The 14,845-nt window shown below is 42.6% G+C and overlaps 1 pseudogene; it reads right to left on the bottom strand.

The window, feature by feature from the left end:
* Positions 1-1,604: 1,604 nt before the first annotated feature.
* LOC144291366 (WASH complex subunit 1 pseudogene) lies at positions 1,605-14,629 on the bottom strand (annotated as a pseudogene).
* Positions 14,630-14,845: the final 216 nt, after the last annotated feature.

The following is a 14,845-nucleotide window of genomic DNA, read 5'->3' as shown; positions in this document are numbered from 1 at the left end:
ACATGGTGATACATGTCAATTATTTCTAAAACTGAGGAGAAAAAGAAAAAAAGATGTTATGTTTTGAAACCTTGTATTAATATTTACTCTTGCTAAAGTATACATCCAGAGGTCCCTCTACCTCCCCACTAACTCCACACCTTATCTGGTCAGGAGCTTCCAGGTTCCACTAGGTGGTTGTGATATTTTCAGAACTGGTGGTGCCCCCATAAGATGTATTAAATGCACTGCTCAACAATAAAATTTATTTTTCTGGATTCTTGCGTATTTTGTCTTTTATCGAATTTGGTAGTTGTATAGAAATGGCAAAGAAGTAGTGAAATTAGTCTTCAAACATTGTTCGAGATGGGGACCAAGATGATCGAAATAATTATAGTTAGTATGAAAGTTGATACAGTTGATATTCAAGGGGAGATTTTGTTTGAAATACGCTGAAGTTTGTTAATGATTCTGATTTACTTCCTGTAGCAGGCAGCCGAACAAATTGCAACTGAGCATGGGCTCGTGGCAGGAAAAGGCTGAGGACACTCTGGACAAGTGAGTAAATTAGTGAGTAAATTAAGTGAGTAATTACAGTGAAAACCAATCAATCAAATTTAATAGAGCTCTACATCTTACTCTTAAGAAGGTTTCCTATTATTTTGAAATGTGCTGTCTTTCCGTGGAAGGGAGTAGTGTCTTCCTGCAGGGTAAAGGGCAGGTTTTTCTGTGGGGAGATTAACCCAGAGCTATTGCTCAGGACTGGCAATCCCTGCTCTTACAGCTTATAATATTGTAGGAAAGGTAAGTCAGGGGGGTTGGATTTCCCAGAGTAAAATATGTCCCTAAATAAGTGATTGAGATCTGAAACATCTCACCATTACCTTTCACAGCTTTTGAGAAAGTTTAAAGTGGAAGAGGTGTCCCAAGAAGTTAGTCAGAAAGCAGCCTTTCTTTAATTTGTTCAATAACCTCTATGGGATGTACATTATGCACCAGCCACTATTCTAATTATCTGAGCCTAATTTCATCTTATCTATAAACATGAATCATTTTGTATAGCTTTAATATATACTAACTTTTCCAGGAACATAACTACCACTTGAGATATGACTGCCTTATTTATTTTGCTCTTCGATGTGTTTGGAAGTTTTCCAGGAGTTGCTCACCATTTCTCAAAACCATACTAAGGATGGCGAGGCTGTTCTGTTCCCTGTTCATGGCCTTTCAGTCTCCAATAAAGTCAAATGTATCAATCTGCCTTTGAGCTGTTTCACTCACATGATTCTCTGCAGATATCCAATTGTTCCAGCACCACGTGCTGAGAAGACAACACTCTCTCCATTGAATTTCCTTTGAATCTTTATTGAAAAATTGATCCTTAATATATGTGTGAGTCTATTTCTGGACTTTGTCTTTTATGCTGTTGCTTGTCTAATGCTTATGTCAATACTGTATTTTCTTGACTACTTTGACTTGAAATTAAAGTCCTTCATTTTAATCTTCAAAGCGGTTTTGGCTTTTCTTGATCATCTGCATTTCTATTTATTTGTTTATTTGTTTGTTTATTTATTTATTTATTTAATTAATTAATTTATTTATTTATTTTACACTTGGTTCTTGCATGATACTTCTTATTGATTCATGTATTTATTTCAGTCTGTAGCTGGAGGAGACCACAGGCAGAGAACAAGGGCTCCCTGCTCCCGGCCACCTGCCCTCAGAAGCTGGCCACCTAGCTCCTTAAGGCACAGGCCTGGGACAGTCCTCCACAGGAAGCAGGGGCCAAGAGACCTGCAGGCCAGGCAGCTCACCCCGCTGTGTCCATGTGAGGGCAGTAACTAAACCTGAGTTTGGTGGGAAAGGGTAGCCGAGCCCCTAGAATTCCCAGTCATCCTCATCCTCCTCTCCAGGTGGCTGCTGTGGGGGAGGCAGAGGTGGGATGGAGTCTGACATTCGGGCGAAGGCTCCTCCTGGCCCCTCACTGGCTCCCGTCAAAGGTCCTTTCCCAGAGATCCCTTTACGCCTCATGACCAGCTTGTTAAAGAGATCCGAGATCAGGTCCCCACCTTGGCTTGTAGCTCTCACTTGCTCCTGCTCCTTCTGTTTCTTCTTCTCCAGCTTCTGCTCCCTGATGCTACAGAGCTTGGCCTTGCCTATGCCCCCAGCCTGGCGGATGGACTCCCAACAGGGTGGCCCCGCCACTGGAGGGGTCCACCACTTCCTTTGGAGCTCCTTGAGTGGTAGCTGAAGGAGACACACTGCCACTGCTGTCCTCCCTGGCATCTTGGCCAGGGGAGGCTATGGCCTGGGGTGGGGGTGGGGGAGCGCTGACCAGCACAGCTGGGGCTGGGGGAGGTGGGGGTGGTGACGGCGGCGGCGTAGGTGCTGTTAGTATAGTTCCGCATCTTCCAGGTCTGGCTTGAAAGTCTCAGCCACCTCTGTGTGGAAGGTGGGCAGCTCTGGAATGGTGCCAGGGGCGGAGGGGCGATGCCAGGGCCCAGGTCAGCACTGTACATGAGGTCATCGGCAATGCCCGGCAGGTCGGGCAGGTAGGATGGCACATCAATCTCAGGCACTTGGCCCAGGTCAGGCACACAGAAGTAGTTTTCTGGAACCTGTTGCTCCAGCTGCTCCCTCTTGCTGATGGACAAAGGGGCATCAAACAACTTCTCCTCTGTCTCTGCCCCCAGCATCACATGGGTCTTTGTTACAGCACCAGCCGGGGGGTCCAAGAAGACATACTTTTTGTTCAGGTTCTCAGTGGTGTTGAATAGCAGCAACGAGCTGACGGATCTGATGTCGCTGGGAAGACCCCCAAGCCCCTCCTCGGCCTCATCCTCAGGCTCTGGCTTGGTGTTCACACACACAGCGAAGTATTTCAGCTTCTGCAGGGCCCACTCATCCAGGGGGCGGTGCTTGCTCTGGATGCTATGGCAAGGGCGTCTCTGCAGTCCTGGGTCCTGGGCATCCGTGAAGATGGAATCCTACTCCTGTAAGCGCTCTGGAGCTGGGTACTTGGCACTGGAGAACACCTTGATCGCCTTCTTGCTGCCCTTAATCTTCTCGATCTTGGCCTGGAGACCCTCTCCCCAATGGCCTGCAGCTGCTTCCGGCTGAGCTCTACTCGTTGGGAGATCCTGCTAAAGATGTCTCCAGAGCCTTCTGTAGGTACTGCAGGGCATCTGCCATCTGCTGGATGGCCTCCCCCCGCCACAGGTCCGGCTGGATGAGGGGCACTGCATAGGTCTGCCCTGCCAACGAGTGCTGGGTCCTCACCGGAGTCACGGGGCCTGCGCGCCGCCGCCTCTCCCTATTTATTTAAGGGTGGGGGTGGGGGGAGCAGAGAGAGAGGGAGAGAGAAAATCTGCTGAGTGCATATTTCCCACTATGCTGAGTGCATATTTCCCACTTGGGGCTTAATCCCAGGATCCTGAGCTCATGACCTGAGCCAAAGTAAAGAGTCAGATCCTTAACCAACTGAGCCACCGAGGCACCCCTGATCGTCTGTATTTCTATATGAATTTTAGAATTACTTAAAAAAAAAACCAAATGGCCTATTGAAATTTTTGACAGGATTGTGTTGAATCTATAGATCAATTTGGGAAAAATTGTCATTTTAGCAATATTGAGTCTTCCAATCCATCAACAAAGCATATCTCTTCACTTACTTAGGTCCTTTAAAATTTCACTTAGCAATATTTTATAGTTTTCAGATCTTGCACATCTTTTTTTATTTTTTTTAGATCTTGCACATCTTTTACTAAATTTCTCCCAAAATATTTTGTATTTTTAATGCTGCTTTCAGTTTCATTTTTAATTCCATTTCTGATTATTCCTAGTATATGGGGATAGAATTGATTCTTTTTTGAAGATTTTATTTATTTATTCATGAGAGACAGAGAGAGAGAGAGAGAGAGAGGCAGAGACACAAGCAGAGGGAGAAGCAGGCTCCATGCAAGGAGCCTGATGTGGGACTCCATCCCCGGACTCCAGGTTCATGCCCTGGGCCAAAGGCAGGCGCTAAACCGCAGAGCCACCCAGGGATCCCTAGAATTGATTTTTGTATAGTGATCTTGTATGCTACAAACCTGCTGAACATACTTATTAGTGAATTGCTTTTTGTAGATTCTATTAGGTTTCCTATATAGATGATCCTCCTGTCTATGAGTGACACTGACTAGAACCTTTAACACAATATTGAATAGAAGTGGTAAGTGCAGACATCCTGTCTTATTGCTGATCTCAGGGGAAATGCATTCAGTCTCTCACCATGAAGTATGATGCTAGCTAGCTATTGATTTTTGCTTATGGTCTATATCAGATTGAGAAAAGCCCATTCTATTTCTAGTTTGCCAAGAATTTTATCAGATATTGATGTTGAATTTCATCAAATGCTTTTTCGGGGTCTATTGAGATGATAGTTTCATTTTTATTTTTTACATGGTAGATTACATTGATTTTCTTTGGTGAGTGGTGAGTTACCTTGATTTTCAAATGTTTAACCAACATTGCCTTCCTTGGCTCCAGTCCCATCTACTGGCTCTGAGGTTTGTGAGACATGAGAGAAAAAGCATCCATCACTCAAGTGGACATGTATCAGCCAAATTGGAGGATGAAGGACAAAATCAGAAGAAACCGAAAGCTAGAGGAGAACTTGCTGACAACAGAGAGACAGTAGCAGAAGATACAGGAGAATGGTTAGGGCAGTATACTGCAGGGCCTTAGGGTGGCTGATGGTGAATAGTGTGGGCTGCATTGGAAACAAAATGATTCAGAGCATTACAGGGATGAAAATATAATATTTAGACAGTTGGGAAACTTATACTTTGAGCTTTGAAAGTGCATGACCTAGATGGATGCTCTGAGAGTCTAAGGACTAAACCGAATCATCCTTCATATGAAATCAGTCGTGGCAACTGCAAAGATTTGCAATATCTCACTGCTGCATGTTCTAAACAACAGCTCAGACACTGGTCTCCATACATGCAGGTTCTTAGGATGAAGCAGGTCCCAGAGACTGTGGCATCTGGCATGGTGTAGGCGAGAGATGGCCACATATCAAGCCTGATATGGCATCTGCTGAATCTGAAGGACTAAACGGTTTCTGCCTCATTTTAGCAGGACACTGTCTACATAAGCTCCAGCTAATCTTCCCTGCCTTAGCTGTTGACACACCGTCCTTGAACCTTAACTCCGCATCTGGGGATCTGCTCCTTGCAGTTCAGCACAATTCCATGAAGCTAACTGGCTTTCAATCTTTTCCCAGACTCCTGTTGCTAGGCTCTGCCTATCTGCATAGTATTAATGTTACTTATGCTGCTTCCAATCTGTACCACAACATGAGTGCCCTAAACATTTATTGCCAGACTCTCAGAATGGTATAGTATATACCTGTTGGAAACTTCTCATGTATCATTCCCCTCTCTACCTCCCTTCTATAGTGGGTTGTTTCAGCCCTTTCCATTCCCAATAGAGTCAATTTTGTTATATCCAATTGTATACAAAGATAGAAATCACATTACAAATGATTTTATTTTGGAATTATTATATTTTGGAAACCTCTGCTACTGCTCTCTCTCATTGCTGAGTTAACATTGAGTAGCTATAGGATCAATAATATTATACTTATGCTCATTTGCACTTATATCTGAAAGATACATTCAAGTCATACTTGAGTTAATATGCTAGACCGGAACAAAATGGACCAATTTAACTTCCATTTTGGTTACAGCCATTACTTTGGCATAGGGTGGTCAGCAGAAGAGAAGTATGATAAGAACTAAGGAGTATAACCCATTTCACAATTAAATGCTACCTGCAGATGGGAAGCAACTGGAACAGCACACATAGCTCTACCACAAGAGGCAAAAACTCCAGGCTGTTTTGGACTCCATGACTTCAAAACGCAGGTTATCCTGCAGGTTATCCCCAAATTGCCAGTCATATTTCCAATATCTTCTAGATTAGTTGACACTAATTAAAAATAGCTATTGTTTAGAAACTTAAAATAAGATGAGTATTGGGTGTTATACTATATGTTGACAAATGAATTTAAATAAAGTTTAAAAAAAACTATAAAAATGATCAATATCACGGAAGTTTGTAGTATGTGTATATTTAAGTTGATGGTTTAGCAGGAAATCTTGGGCAAGTATGTGCTGAAGGATGACTTCTGGAAATGGGGCTACAAATAACCACAACCACTCAACACACTGGCAAGATTACTTCTGGTAATGGTAGTTGCTCTAGAATTTAGTATATTTTGTTTTCTATGGAATCTCAGTATTAGAAACCAGCAACTCTTTGAGCAGTTTTTTTTTAACTAATGAAATGCTACATTAAATTAAAAAATAAAGACTTTAGAAATTGCAATTTTCTTAGTGAGAAATAGTTGAGTTCTCCACTTAAATTTTGTAAGGTAAATTCTGTTTACCCAAATTCTCTCAAGTTGTAAAATCCACTGTCATACAGCACATGGAAAGGACATTAAAAATAATCTGAGCCAAGGCACCTGGGTGGCTCAGTTGGTTAAGTGTCTGCCTTTGGCTCAGGTCATGATCTTGCAGTTCTGAGATCAAACCCTGCATTAGGCTCTCTGCTCGGCGGGGAGCCTGCTACTCCCTCTCCTTCTGCCCCTCTCCCTGCTCATGATCTATTGCTCTCACCAATAAATAAATAAAATCTTAAAAAAAATAATTTGAGCCAACCTCTATAGGCTGGATCTTGTCAGTTATTTTAAAAGATACTCTTAAACCTTTAGCTCTCTGAAATATAGTAAATAAAACTCATTTTAAGACCATTATAATTTTTCCAGGGATAAAAATCTAAGAAAACGATTAGAATTACTAAAACTCTCTTAGGACATTTCTGTATAAAGCTTTTCATGTGTATGCATAAGCACACACATATTCACACACACTCAATGGCAATAGAAGACATACCTCGAGGATGGTAAATCCAGCTATGGATGTTCCTTTGTAAATGTTAAATCCTTAAAATAACATATATATATTTATTTATAATATATATTATATATATTTATTTATTTATTTAGGTATATACTTAAATCTTAAGTATATATCCTTTTGGTCTGTTTTTCTGAAGAACTCTGACTACTGCGGTGGACTACACAAGGGGTTAGATACTGAGAGGCATGCTACATCAAGTAACAGTTTACCACAATTTGTATTCTTTTCTGTCTTCCCATAAGCAGTTTTCAGGATGGATTGAGACAGGTATTAGATTTAGAGAAAATGTGAAAGAAAGAGAAGGAGATAGCTAGAGAAGGCATGGAGCACATTCAGATTGTGGTCAGGTCACTTCTTCCTCTGAAAGAAGTAAGAAAGAGGAATTGGGTGGTAGGGGCCTCAGACTCTAGGTAGGTCTAAGAAAGGTTCATTCATGACAATGGAGAGTCTTTGAACCAAAGTTACAGGCATTAGATTATTAGAGAAAATGTGGATGGCATTGGTCTTTGAGTCCATAATTTCATGATCTGTATCTGGTGCATATGTGATTGAGGATCCCCACATGCAACTCTTCTTTATCCAGAGATCTGAATAAAAGGACAAGGTATCTATTCCCATTAACCCAGTATGAAATGGTGAGATAGGGGTAGATGACTGCAATAGACACTCCCCTTCAAAGAGAGGAAAGGGGTTCTTTTTCTAGGTAAAATGGAATGAGAGTGCCTCTTTCACTGAATATAACTATCAAACCTGGACAGACTGTCTGGAACAGCTATTTGAGAAATCTGAAACATAAATGATAGCAAGTGGATTAGGGAAGACGATCAGAATTCAAGTCTGAATAAATCTATGGTGGGTATAGTATTTTACTCCCCCCCTGGTATCCCTGAACAAATAAAGTGGGCATTGGAGGGCAAATAAAAGCCCACTAGTTCTGGTGCACAAAGCAGGAAAAGAAACATATAAAACTGAGAGAGAGTATGGAAATCCCCCCTTTTCCTTTTTTTCCTTCTGTTCTCTCATATTCCATCCCCTAAGTAATCCCATGGTGATGAGACACAGCCAGAAAAAAGGGAACTGCAGGAGCCAAAACCCTGAGAGAATAAAAATGTGCTCCCTTTTCAGTAGATGCTTCCATAACAAGACAAGTGTCCAACTCTTCTCTCACTGCTTCTTCCTTTGTCCTGGGAATTGACTGTGGAAGTACATGAAGTTGCAGAAGTACACAGCAGAGTGGGGTAATATGGAGTTGGAGACCAAAATGAGGAGCTCTAGGGAACTGGAAAGACCAGAAAGGTTGTGAAAAGACAAGAACTCAGAAAAGCAACCTCATAAAGTTGATTATAAACTCTTGGGCCCACTCCTAAACTGTGAATTTGATCTGACCCTACTTCATGTGGCAAAAATTTTTTTTTATTTTTTTATTGGTGTTCAATTTACTAACATACAGAATAACACCCAGTGCCCGTCACCCATTCACTCCCACCCCCCGCCCTCCTCCCCTTCTACCACCCCTAGTTCGTTTCCCAGAGTTAGCAGTCTTTATGTTCTGTCTCCCTTTCTGATATTTCCCACACATTTCTTCTCCCTTCCCTTATTTTCCCTTTCACTATTATTTATATTCCCCAAATGAATGAGAACATATAATGTTTGTCCTTCTCTGACTGACTTACTTCACTCAGCATAATACCCTCCAGTTCCATCCACGTTGAAGCAAATGGTGAGTATTTGTCATTTCTAATAGCTGAGTAATATTCCATTGTATACATAAACCACATCTTCTTTATCCATTCATCTTTCGTTGGACACCGAGGCTCCTTCCACAGTTTGGCTATCGTGGCCATTGCTGCTAGAAACATCGGGGTGCAGGTGTCCCAGCGTTTCATTGCATTTGTATCTTTGGGGTAAATCCCCAACAGTGCAATTGCTGGGTCGTAGGGCAGGTATATTTTTAACTGTTTGAGGAACCTCCACACAGTTTTCCAGAGTGGCTGCACCAGTTCACATTCCCACCAACAGTGTAAGAGGGTTCCCTTTTCTCCGCATCCTCTCCAACATTTGTTGTTTCCTGCCTTGTTAATTTTCCCCATTCTCACTGGTGTGAGGTGGTATCTCATTGTAGTTTTGATTTGTATTTCCCTGATGGCAAGTGATGCAGAGCATTTTCTCATATGCATGTTGGCCATGTCTATGTCTTCCTCTGTGAGATTTCTGTTCATGTCTTTTGCCCATTTCATGATTGGATTGTTTGTTTCTTTGGTGTTGAGTTTAATAAGTTCTTTATAGATCTTGGAAACTAGCCCTTTATCTGATATGTCATTTGCAAATATCTTCTCCCATTCTGTAGGTTGTCTTTGAGTTTTGTTGACTGTATCCTTTGCTGTGCAAAAGCTTCTTATCTTGATGAAGTCCCAATAGTTCATTTTTGCTTTTGTTTCTTTTGCCTTCGTGGATGTATCTTGCAAGAAGTTACTATGGCCGAGTTCAAAAAGGGTGTTGCCTGTGTTCTTCTCTAGGATTTTGATGGAATCTTGTCTCACATTTAGATCTTTCATCCATTTTGAGTTTATCTTTGTGTATGGTGAAAGAGAGTGGTCTAGTTTCATTCTTCTGCATGTGGATGTCCAATTTTCCCAGCACCATTTATTGAAGAGACTGTCTTTCTTCCAATGGATAGTCTTTCCTCCTTTATCGAATATTAGTTGCCCATAAAGTTCAGGGTCAACTTCTGGATTCTCTATTCTGTTCCACTGATCTATGTGTCTGTTTCTGTGCCAGTACCACACTGTCTTGATGACCACAGCTTTGTAGTACAACCTGAAATCTGGCATTGTGATGCCCCCAGATATGGTTTTCTTTTTTAAAATTCCCCTGGCTATTCGGGGTCTTTTCTGATTCCACACAAATCTTAAAATAATTTGTTCTAACTCTCTGAAGAAAGTCCATGGTATTTTGATAGGGATTGCATTAAACGTGTATATTGCCCTGGGTAACATTGACATTTTCGCAATATTAATTCTGCCAATCCATGAGCATGGAATATTTTTCCATCTCTTTGTGTCTTCCTCAATTTCTTTCAGAAGTGTTCTATAGTTTTGAGGGTATAGATCCTTTACATCTTTGGTGAGGTTTATTCCTAGGTATCTTATGCTTTTGGGTGCAATTGTAAATGGGATTGACTCCTTAATTTCTCTTTCTTCAGTCTCATTGTTAGTGTATAGAAATGCCACTGACTTCTGGGCATTGATTTTGTATCCTGCCACGCTACCGAATTGCTGTATGAGTTCTAGCAATCTTGGGGTGGAGACTTTTGGGTTTTCTATGTAGAGTATCATGTCATCGGCGAAGAGAGAGAGTTTGACTTCTTCTTTGCCAATTTGAATGCCTTTAATGTCTTTTTGTTGTCTGATTGCTGAGGCTAGGACTTCCAGTACTATGTTGAATAGCAGTGGTGAGAGTGGACATCCCTGTCTTGTTCCTGATCTTAGGGGAAAGGCTCCCAGTGCTTCCCCATTGAGAATGATATTTGCTGTGGGCTTTTCGTAGATGGCTTTTAAGATGTCGAGGAATGTTCCCTCTATCCCTACACTCTGAAGAGTTTTGATCAGGAATGGATGCTGTATTTTGTCAAATGCTTTCTCTGCATCCAATGAGAGGATCATATGGTTCTTGTTTTTTCTCTTGCTGATATGATGAATCACATTGATTGTTTTACGGGTGTTGAACCAGCCTTGTGTCCCAGGGATAAATCCTACTTGGTCATGTTGAATAATTTTCTTAATGTACTGTTGGATCCTATTGGCCAGTATCTTGTTGAGAATTTTTGCATCCATGTTCATCAGGGATATTGGTCTGTAATTCTCCTTTTTGGCGGGGTCTTTGTCTCGCTTTGGAATTAAGGTGATGCTGGCTTCATAGAACGAATTTGGAAGTACTCCATCTCTTTCTATCTTTCCAAACAGCTTTAGGAGAATAGGTATGATTTCTTCTTTAAACGTTTGATAAAATTCTCCTGGGAAGCCATCTGGCCCTGGACTCTTGTGTCTTGGGAGGTTTTTGATGACTGCTTCAATTTCCTCCCTGGTTATTGGCCTGTTCAGGTTTTCTATTTCTTCCTGTTCCAGTTTTGGTAGTTTGTGGCTTTCCAGGAATGCGTCCATTTCTTCTAGATTGCTTAATTTATTGGCGTATAGCTGTTCATAATATGTTTTTAAAATCGTTTGTATTTCCTTGGTGTTGGTAGTGATCTCTCCTTTCTCATTCATGATTTTATTAATTTGAGTCTTCTCTCTCTTCTTTTTAATAAGGCTGGCTAATGGTTTATCTATCTTATTAATTCTTTCAAAGAACCAACTCCTGGTTCTGTTGATCTGTTCCACAGTTCTTCTGGTCTCGATTTCGTTGAGTTCTGCTCGAATCTTTATTAACTCCCTTCTTCTCTTGGGTGTAGGATCTATTTGCTGTTTTTTCTCTAGCTCCTTTATGTGTAAGGTTAGCTTTTGTATTTGAGTTCTTTCCAGTTTTTGAATGGATGCTTGTATTGCGATGTATTTCCCCCTTAGGACTGCTTTTGCTGCATCCCAAAGATTTTGAACGGTTGTATCTTCATTCTCATTAGTTTCCATGAATCTTTTTAATTCTTCCTTAATTTCCTGGTTGACCCTTTTATCTTTTAGCAGGATGGTCCTTAACCTCCATGTGTTTGAAGTCCTTCCAAACTTCTTGTTGTGATTTAGTTCTAATTTCAAGGCATTATGGTCCGAGAATATGCAGGGGACAATCCCAATCTTTTGGTATCGGTTCAGACCCGATTTGTGACCCAATATGTGGTCTATTCTGGAGAAAGTTCCATGTGCGCTTGAGAAGAATGTGTATTCGGTTGAGTTTGGATGTAAAGTTCTGTAGATATCTGTGAAATCCATCTGGTCCAGTGTATCATTTAAAGCTCTCGTTTCTTTGGAGATGTTTTGCTTAGAAGACCTATCGAGTATAGAAAGAGCTAGATTGAAGTCACCAAGTATAAGTGTATTATTATCTAAGTATTTCTTCACTTTGGTTAATAATTGATTTATATATTTGGCAGCTCCCACATTCGGAGCATATATATTGAGGATTGTTAAGTCCTCTTGTTGAATAGATCCTTTAAGTATGATATAGTGTCCCTCTTCATCTCTCACTACAGTCTTTGGGGTAAATTTTAGTTTATCTGATATAAGGATGGCTACCCCTGCTTTCTTTTGAGGACCATTCGAATGGTAAATGGTTCTCCAACCTTTTATTTTCAGGCTGTAGGTGTCCTTCTGTCTAAAATGAGTCTCTTGTAGACAGCAAATAGATGGGTCCTGCTTTTTTATCCAGTCTGAAACCCTGCGCCTTTTGATGGGGTCATTAAGCCCGTTCACATTCAGAGTTACTATTGAGAGATATGAGTTTAGTGTCATCATGATATCTATTCAGTCTTTGTTTTTGTGGACTGTTCCACTGAACTTCTTCTTAAAGGGGAATTTTAAGAGTCCCCCTTAAAATTTCTTGCAGAGCTGGTTTGGAGGTCACATATTCTTTTAGTTGCTGCCTGTCTTGGAAGCTCTTTATCTCTCCTTCCATTTTGAATGAGAGCCTTGCTGGATAAAGTATTCTTGGTTGCATGTTCTTCTCATTTAGGACCCTGAATATATCCTGCCAGCCCTTTCTGGCCTGCCAGGTCTCTGTGGAGAGGTCTGCTGTTACCCTAATACTCCTCCCCATAAAAGTCAGGGATTTCTTGTCTCTTGCTGCTTTAAGGATCTTCTCCTTATCTTTGGAATTTGCAAGCTTCACAATTAAATGTCGAGGTGTTGAACGGTTTTTATTGATTTTAGGGGGGGATCTCTCTATTTCCTGGATCTGAATGCCTGTTTCCCTTCCCAGATTAGGAAAGTTTTCAGCTAGAATTTGTTCAAATACATATTCTGGCCCTCTGTCCCTTTCGGCGCCCTCGGGAACCCCAATTAAACGTAGGTTTTTCTTCCTCAGGCTGTCGTTTATTTCCCTTAATCTATCTTCATGGTCTTTTAATTGTTTGTCTCTTTTTTCCTCAGTTTCCCTCTTTGCTATCAACTTGTCTTCTATGTCACTCACTCGTTCTTCCACCTCGTTAACCCTCGTCGTTAGGACTTCTAGTTTGGATTGCATCTCATTCAATTGATTTTTAATTTCTGCCTGATTAGCTCTAAATTCTGCAGTCATGAAGTCTCTTGAGTCCTTTATACTTTTTTCTAGAGCCACCAGTAGCTGTATAATAGTGCTTCTGAATTGGCTTTCTGACATTGAATTGTAATCCAGATTTTGTAACTCTGTGGGAGAGAGGACTGTTTCTGATTCTTTCTTTTGAGGTGAGGTTTTCCTTCTAGTCATTTTGCTCAGTGCAGAGTGGCCAAAAGCAAATTGTATTGGGAAAAAGAGAAAAAGAGAGGAGAGAAAGAAGGAAAGAACAGAGAAAGAGAAAAAAAAGGGAAGAAAAGAAAAAAAAACGAGAAAAAAAAAAGAAGAAAAAGAGAAAGAAAAAGAAAGGAGAAAAGAAGGGGGTGGGGGAAGGAAACAAATCAAAAAGCAAAACAAAACAAAAACAAAAACAAAAACAAACAAACAAAAAAGAACCACAGGGGAGTATCTTCTGATTCTGTGTTCTTTAAGTCCCTTGGCTTCTCCTGGAAGTTGTCAGTCTAGCTGATCTTCTGGGGGAGGGGCCTGTTGTGCTGATTTTCAGGTGTTAGCAGTTGGTGGAGCTGCTGTGCCCCTGCCTGGTGCAGGGCTCAGTGGGTGTTGTTTACCCCGTGAGGCCGCAGGAGGAACAGCCCCAGTGGCGGGGCAGCTCTGGAAACCTGGATTCAGCTCCGGAGCTCTCCGTCTGCAGGGCCTGGAGGCTCCGGGGCGGGGCCGCTGATCTGCTCAGCTCGGGCAGGAGCGTCCTCGCTGTCCTGGGCCCTCCCGGCCTCTGCCTGTCCCGGGGGAGGCCGGATCCTGGGCTGTGTCCCGGCGCCCTGTGCTCCGGAGCCTGCGCTGGTGGATTCGCGCTCCCGGGCCGCGCAGCCCCCTCCGCGGAGCCGCCGCCTGAGCCCCTCCGAGCTGCTCCTGGAACCGCGCAGCCCCCTCTGCACGGAGCCTCTTCCTCTGCCCGAGCCCCTCCGAGCTGCTCCCGGGGCCGCGCAGCCCCCTCCGCGGAGCCGCCGCCCGAGCCCCTCCTGGCTGCTCCGGTCCCGCCGGGTCCCGCCGTGCGTGCTGCAGCCCTTAGGGAGCTCGGCGCACTCTCCTGGGCGCGCAGTTGCTCTGTTACTGTCCCAGGGAGCCCGAGGGCATCCGCTCCCTCCTGGGTCCTGCTCCAACTCCCCGCGAGCCCCTTTCCGCCCGGGAAGGTCGGTGCAGCTCCTGCGTCTCCGGGACGGGGCTCTCCTGTCCTGGGGACACTCGCCCCGGCCTCAGCCCGGCTCCTCGCGGGCCCCTCCCCCTTGGAGGCCTTTGTTTCTTTATTTCTTTTTCCCCGTCTTCCTACCTTGATAGAAGCGCGAACTCTTCTCACTGTTGCATTCCAGCTGGTCTCTCTTTAAATCTCAGGCCGAATTCATAGATTTTCAGGATAATTTGAAGGTTTTCTAGGTAGTTTGGTGGAGACAGGTGATTTGGAGACCCTACTCTTCCGCCATCTTTCCATGTGGCAAAAATTTTAAGAGCTGAAATAATGATATGCTACCACACAGGTCCAAGATTGACTACAGAGTGGCACACATATGAAGTAGATCCAAATAGCACTGCAAAAAGCACTGCAAAACATTTGAAAACTGATTTGGAACTAAAGTTGGAACTATAGCCTCCAAGGAAGATTGGAACTTGTGACCTGAATGCAACCAATTCAACTGCCT

This window comes from Canis aureus, chromosome 20, assembly GCF_053574225.1.
Source record: "Canis aureus isolate CA01 chromosome 20, VMU_Caureus_v.1.0, whole genome shotgun sequence".
Lineage (NCBI taxonomy): Eukaryota > Metazoa > Chordata > Mammalia > Carnivora > Canidae > Canis > Canis aureus.
The sequence above is the reverse complement of the archived record's forward strand: the minus strand, read 5'-3'. Positions and strand labels throughout refer to the sequence as shown.